Raw genomic sequence first — 8,468 nt, forward strand, 5'->3', positions numbered from 1 at the left:
AAAAAAACATAAATCCGCTGACTCAAGTCACTACCTAAGCGCTGCTGTTCCATCCTTTTCTTGACAGCCGACCCAGAAAACCACGCAAGGCCTCAGGAGGCACAAAGGGAGAAAGAGGCCTGGAAACGAAAAACAACAGCAGCACCCAAAGAAGCAACAACGGACAAAAATTAAAGTCCAACGCCAACCAAAGGATCCACCCATTGAAGCAAGGAGATCCATTCCCTTCCCAAGCCCCAAAGGGAACACACAGATGTCTCCCCAAACACCCAAAACATGGACCACCAGACCCAACAACGCCATCCCTTTCACTCACATCCTGATCTGAGCTCCCAACCAAGGTTTCTGAATGAGCGAGGCCCAAATCCCAAGACCCCTTACCCACCCTCACCAGAAACAAAACCCCAGGAACCCTAACGCAGGCTCAAAAGAGACATGATAATTTGATTTTATAAAATTATTTAATTTTAATTTTGTTATTAAATATTAGTTAAATTTTTAATTTTTAATTATAATTTAATTATTTTTCATTATTTTTATAATTAGTTTAATTTTAATGAATTATTTTAATTTTATATTTATTTATTATAATTTGATTATTATTTATTAATTTAAAAGAATAAGACTTAATTTTAAAAAATAAGATGTTTGAAATATCTCAAACCAAAGCACAGAACAACATCAAAAGGAGAAAATAGCGCGCTAGGGACATGGACAGAACAACAACTCTCTTTGACCTCCCAAAAACAACACAAAGATCTGAAGATTTCCCTGCCAACGATCCCAAGCAAGCAAAACACACAAGACCTAAGTGTCTCCATCAATTCCCCTTTTTTATTTTTTTCTTTTTTTTTACATATATATCTTTATTTCTTCTTCTCTCATTTTTCTCTTTTTTCTTTTTTCCTTCTTTTTCTTTCTTTATCTCTTTTTTTTTTATTAAGGACTAACTACTTTACCTCCGTTGCCAAGAGAAACAAATCATCAAACACAAAGCTAGAGAAGGACAAAATCATTTGCAAAAAAGAAACAACGCATCATTATGAAAAGGAGAGAAAATAAACATTCGACCTGAACTTGTTGTGCATGAACCACTTAATCAAACATGTTCAGCTCAACATCTGCAACCCCTACCAACCCTATTCCTACTCCAATACCATCAAGAATTCATCACTTCTTAACACCCTTGTCTTAGCGAGTTTGTCCGCCAATTCATTAATATCCCTTGGAATCTTAGAGACATTCCACCTTCTAATCGCCCTTTTCCATCTCTCCGTGCTTAATATCTCTTTTCTTTACTTCTGACATGCTCTTTCGGGGTCTAAAACCCATTGAACATCATTACTAAAATCACTTTCCACTTCTAGACTGAAGGTGTCGACCCATCTAGATCTAGCAAAGATCTAGAAGGCTTCCTTAATAGCTAGGACTTCAACCGCGTTGGCATCCACAACCCTTATGCCTTTAGAAAACCTACTTTGATTACTCCATCTTTATCCCTCAAGACTCCGTCGATACCTACTTTGCTTATGTCCAGACAGACTACCTGATTTAAAGAAACCATCGTTCAGTGGTTCCCATTTGAAGTTTTCAACTATCCTTTTTCGTTCATGACTTTTCTTAACCTCTAATGGGCAACTGAGAACATTTTTCAGCCTATCGTACAAGTGGGGCCATTTCGCCTTTACCCACCGTGCCATTCTAACCTTAATAAGTTCCAGGCATTGTTCTCCATCCCAAATCTTGTTTCTCATCAACCAAATAGTTCAAATCACTGCAAAACAGAGCTAACCTCCAAATATTTGAGTCCCATGCCCTAATAAGGTTATTCCACTCGATAAATAAATTAATGGCTTTTGCATGCATTGTCCACTGTACTCCCCACTGCCTTGCAATACCAATCCAAATCCGCCAACTCTCCATGCACTCAAAGAAAAGATGGTCCATCGATTCCTCCTTCTTTCTACATAGGGCACATTTAGCTAAGTCAACTCTCAAAAGATCTCTTTTTAATTAAATAAAAATAATACTTTAAGGGCATGTTTAGTTTGAGGAATAGAATAGTCATTCTTTTCTTATTTTTTTTTTTAAATAAAGTTGTATTTGGTTCAATGAAATGACTATTTTTCAAAATAGCCATTCTAAAAGAAGCTTGAATAGCCATTACCAAGGTCTCCTTTGGTAATAGCTATTCCAAATTATTGAGAAGAAAAAAAAAAATTGATTAGACAAATATACCCTTCTACAATTTAAAAATTACTTTATAAAAAAATATTAAACTTATTTTTTCTCTTTCTCTTCCTCACTCCTTCTCTCTCTAAAGTATAGAAGATACAAAATTTTTTACTTCATTTTCAAAAAAAGAAAATGAAAATATTTAAATATTAACTAATATATTAATATTATTTAACTATAATAAATATTATAAAGAATATTATTTAATATTATTATTTGAATATAATAAATGTAATAAAAAATATTATTTAAATTTAATGAAGAATATATATTTTTTAATATTAAATATTATTTAATTATAATAAAAATATGTTTGTATTTTGGTTAAAATATTATTTAATTATAGTAAAAGTTATTTTGATTTTATTACTTAGAATATTTTTATCTTTTAACAAAATAAATTCTTTAATTTTAATAAAGAATATTTTTTTCTCATCATAGTATTTTTGTTTTTTAATTAAAAAATCTTTAAATTTTAATAAATGATGTTTTTATCATTTATCTACTATTCTTTAACTATTCTTACAATTATTCCTATCAACTAAACAATTGAATAAGTAATAATAGCAATTTCTATCCTATGTCATTCCGATGAACCAATCTATGTAATAGTTATTATTTCTTGCTTCTATTCCTTTGAAATGGCTTTTCTATTTTTATTCTATTTTTTTTTAGTGAACCAAGCATGTTGTAAAGATTTAATTAAGTACAACAAAAAGAAAAAATTTATAAAAATTTGGAAAAACTGTAGGAACATTTTTAGCATTTTTGCGTAGTAATTTTTTTTTTATCAATTATCGGAATAAGATTTGAAAACATTTCCCACCCATGGGCCAAGGATGAAAATTCCTATTTGGGTGGATTCGGTATATCATTGGCAATGACCCATCTAAGGGACGAATTGAATCTTACTCCTACTAGTTGTTTGATTGAAAAAGATCAGAAGTCTTGTACCCATTTGTTCATAACAAAGCTAGTCCAAAGTTTGGCCCATAAAACCTTTTTCGTATGCAAGGCCCATGAAACTTAATTAATGGAGAGAAAGTCAATGGAACGAGCAAACCAAGAATCGAAAATGTCAGAGCTCAACTAACACAATTTCACAAATTCAAATTTTCATTAACAAAAAAGATAATTAAAGCACTTAACTTCGATTCAATTATTGTTAACTTCAAAACTCTTTTTGTCTCAAATCCCAAATTTGGAAAAAAAAAATTATAAATATCTAGATAGTCAAAAAGTAGTATTATATTTATATTGTAAACATGAAAAACATGACCACTCATTATCTAAGTTGTCAAAACTATCTCAATTTGAATATAAAACCCAAAAGACATTCATAACTAGTCTCCACTGTCCAAAGACGTTTCATTTCAAACTTGCATCACATTTGGTAAAAGTAAAACCTAAAACCGGTAAGAATGCCTTCAAAATTCCACTAGAGAATCTACCACCACATCCTTATTGCAAAAAGTAAATAACAAGACCACACTCTAAATCACAAGTTAAAGCTTAAAATATCAAAATCGGCGCGCGCTGCTTTTCTGTTTCCTGGAGCAGCGATGTTCACGCTAGGTTGTCTTTGACTAATTCTCCCTCCTTTGTCTTTAGGCGCACGCACACACAACCAAAAAAAAAAAAAAAAGCGTTTGTTGAGATGATCTGGAGTCGGTATTGTTGGGGAGTCCAAGGTTCAAACTTGCAACCCTTGTGTCTTATGGGTAAATGGTTTCCTTGTCCTTGCCCAGTTAAATCAGTTTTGTAGTCTAAACCCCTTTTTCTTTCCGGGTCAGATGTCATCATTGAGCATAACGCAGAAACAAGGTTCTCGCAATCAGATGAGGCGATGCAAGATTCTTCGGTGGGTGCCGTTTGGCTAGTGGCAATTGGGGTAAAATGCCCAAATGCACGGCTATTTATAATTTCTTAAATTTGTTTTATCCAATCACACTTAGTAAGAAGATAGTATAATTAGTCCGATGCATATATACTTTAGCAAATACATGTATCTTTTCACAAATCTATCCTATTAATACAAGTTAACTACAACTGAATGTGGTGGTGACACATGTTCACAAAGGATGCAAAGGGGATTTGATTAAATTTTAAGGATATCCTTGATCGTATTTTGTGAAAAGAATTTAGAGTTGAATTTTGAACTCATTTTAAGAGGTTCGTTGAATTTTATAGCCCTTTTTTTTAATAAGATTATGCTTTATATTTTTTTTATTTGACTTGTTCAATTTAAAATCTTATATAAAGTAACTTATCTCTTATTATTTTTATTTAAGCGATTCATTTTTTTATGTCGATTTCATATTAGTTAAATTTTAATTTGAGATTATTATAATAATAGATTGTGTGTTCCAATTTTATTTGTAAGCTTCACATTAAAAAAAAAAACATAACTTTTATTCTATTTGATTAACATTTATATCTCAATTACTCAGATAATACAAAGGCGAAGAAATAAAACTATAACGAAACGTGATTTTGATGCTACTTATACTGCTAATTTGAAAATTGATATTGAAATGTTATAAATTACATTATGTTTTATATATATTAAGAAATTTAATAGTATAGTAGATTACTTAACAGATTAAAGTGTTGGTAGTAGTTTAGAATACTGATGAATTTTCTTAATCAACTTAGAAAGCAAATTCTTTTTGGAAATTATTTTGGTGGACCAATTGGTGACAAATTATATAGTTTCATAAATTAAATTAATATAAAAATTACAAAAAACTATGTTTGTACATCATGTGAAAAGTTATGTATATTTATATATAAAAAAATTGTGTTTAATCACTGATGAAAACAATACATTCTATATATAATTTTTTTTTTTCAAAACTGGCTTTAAAAGCTGTATATAAATCCTCATAGCCAAACAATACATTCTATATTTGTTCACTAAAAGTTCAAAAAACGACATGTTTTCCACTGAGTATATAAAATATGTTTCAATTAAATCACTTTCACTAATGTTGCTTAGAGACTTTATTTTGTATCTTTGAAGTAAATTACTTTTAAAGTTGTGCATCCCTCAAAACTGATTTTTTTTTTCTTCTTTGTTTCTTTAGTACCGATTTTTTAACCTAAATAAGAAAAGGACAAATATATATCAGGTATAATATTTAAAAAAATCTTTAAACTATTCAGAAAAATTCAAGTCAAATAAATTTTAATGACTAATAGTTATTCAACTATTATTAATTTATATCTCACTTGTCATTTTATATCACTTGTTATTTTTGTTAGAATTTTTTATTATGTGGACTTATATTTATTGGTAATTTTGGTTGAATAAAACAAATTGATAATTTAGTCCTATTCTGAGACAAAACATGAGAGCCCAATTAATATTAAAGTGATCAGTTAATAATGAGCTTCGTACGTCTAATTAAGTTAGTGTGGTTTGACGATTGTGTAGACCTTGACTCAGTACGCCTTCAACGGGGAGGCTTGTATTAGGGTTTTGTTTATTATATATATATGGTTAGGTCCCCTCTTCCCTTTTAACTTAATAGTATCTGCCCATTGAGAGTCCCTACAAATAATAAAGAAGTGCGAAGAGGAAAATCTAGCCTTAATTAGGAATTCTTTGTTTTTTCGCTGTGAGTAATGGCTACTTCTATGAATCAAACAGGTATACAATAAATAATTGATGCTTTTAGTATTCTAATATTCACACCTAAGAATTTAACTTACATGTAGTATCAGAGCTACTTGTGTGAAATTAGAACCTAACAAAATTTAAGAATTTAATGAATTTATTTTGTAAAATTATATGTTAGGGCATACTTGGTTTTGATTGTTGGAAATTTATTTTTCGGTTATTGTTTTTGGACATAAAACTAGGGCTTTTATTTCTTACAATGCATAGCTTAATTTTTATAAACTTTTTTTTTTCTTAACTCATACTGTAGAGATATAAATTAGATAGTAAGTTTTGGGTTTGAATATAAAACCCAAAATCTAGTTCTTGATTAATCACTTATATTTTATATTTGAACTTTTAAAATCAATTCACATATGTTATAGAGTTGATAACTAAGTTTTATTACATAAAATATAAGTGTACTATGACCAATTTTGAAGAAAACTTAAAATAGGTTAAGAATAGTTTTGGAGATTAATATTATTGATTAATTGATCTTGGTTTTGTAGTTTTTGATGAGTTTTAATACATGGGCATTATAAAACAAAGTCCCAATTAAGATTTGGAAGGATTTCATAAAAAATACTTGAAAAGCCAAAAATTAGAGAGAAATAAGGATAAAGACCCAAATGGGTCGAATTTGACCCAATTAGAAGTTGAAGAAATAGAAAATTATATTAGGCAGTGAAGCCCACTCTCAAGCGTGGGGTGTGAGACGTGTAGGGCCCATTAGGCCTATGATTTTAGAAATATTTTTTAGCAATTCATCTCCATTTGCCCAAGTTTACATGTTATACTATTTTTCTGAATTTTTAATGTATGTTTAATATTTATGTGCATTTAATTAGTTATTCTGAATATTTTTTATGAGATATTTCTAGAATGCATGTGATAGAAAAATAATATGCATATATTTGAGTTGAATGGCTATATGTACTCTTCTTATATTAGTCTTTAAATTTGTATACTCTCAAGTTGAAATTGTATACATAATTTAGAGAATATATTGTATTTAATTTTTAAAAAAAATTCAAGACTCTAAGTTTTATTACAACGAATACTATTTGGGACTAAATGAGATACACCCAAGCTTAGTATCTCAGCAAGAACGGTCCATCGCATACATTGGGTTGAGTATGCAAATTAAGGAACTTGGGCAAACAATTAATTCTCAATTTAAGATTTTTTTTTCATTAATTGATGCAAGTGTTTAGCTACCAAAGTGGCTCATTTACTGAAATTAATGGATTATTTTTTGAAGCAAAAGGTTACGAGATGATTTTTTAAATTACTGTATACAATCATCTGCCCAAAAAAATGTTATTTTTTAGGACAATTTATAGTAAGACATGAAGCATCATGGTTGAGAATATATCGGTTTAGAAGATTTGTGTGCCCAAAAGGGATAGGCTTTTCAAAAACTATAATATTCTTATATTCACTTTATATGAAGAGTGCTTATTAACATGTCATATTCTCTGCCCAAAAGGGAATCTGTGATGTTGTATCTAGACTCTTTGATTATTTTCTTTTAACACGTTGTGGACTGTTGCTAATTATTTCATTATTGCCCAATTAACTAATAGTTGCATTTTTTTTGTCTTGAATAGTAACCTTTACTATGAATAATAATCAAGCTATTATTGAGACTTTTAATGGGTCTAACTTTAAGAAATGAAGTGAAGACTTGTCTTTTACCTTGGTTATGAATGAAATAGACATAGCCTTGTGTGTGGATCAACTTATGCACTTAGTGACAAGAGCACTATTGAGGAAAAAGAGTTCTTTACTAAATGGGATAGAGCAAATCAGATGTGTTTGCATGCTCTTAATTCCTTACCTATTGAGTTTACCTAAATCAAAACTACTTATAATGCTGTAAATGAGGTTTGGAGTGTTAATGACCTTATTTTTAAGTGTGAAAGTGCATTGCTTACCACCAATTCCAAACTTTACTATCGAAAAAATTTTAGGAAACCTAGAAATGCTCCTAAGTAGGACAACAAAGGGCATGGTAATGGTCAGACTAAAGGGGTAGGAGGTCCTAAAGCTGTCGTAAGGAAAGAGGTTAGGTGTTTTTCCTACAAGAAAAAAGGTCACATGAAACATAAGTGCGCCAGGTATAAGTCTTGGTTAGAGAAAAAGAATAAACAAGAAGGTAAGTCACTAGCTCTAGTTTGTTTTGAATCCTATTTTATTAGTGCACCACCAAATTCGTGGTGGCTTGATAGTGGTGTAATTGTTCATGTTGTTGTTACATTGCAAGGGTTGAAAAGCAAATGGAAGCCAAGTGAGAGAAAAGCCAAGCTTAGAGTTGGAAACAATGTTGAAGTAGACGTTAGTCATGTAGGAACCATAGGTTTAAATTTAGAGTCTGGTTTTGAACTTGTTTTAGAAAATGTTTTTTCATGTACATTTAAGGGAAATTTGATTTTAGTTTTTATTATAGATAAACATGGTTATTATTTTGGCATTGGTGACGGAAAAGTTGACTTGCTTTTAAATTCTAAAGTCATTAGAGAGTTTAAGCTAGTTGATAATTTATATAAATTATGCTTAGTCCCTAATA

Source organism: Theobroma cacao, chromosome 1, assembly GCF_000208745.1.
Source record: "Theobroma cacao cultivar B97-61/B2 chromosome 1, Criollo_cocoa_genome_V2, whole genome shotgun sequence".
Classification (NCBI taxonomy): Eukaryota; Viridiplantae; Streptophyta; class Magnoliopsida; order Malvales; family Malvaceae; genus Theobroma; species Theobroma cacao.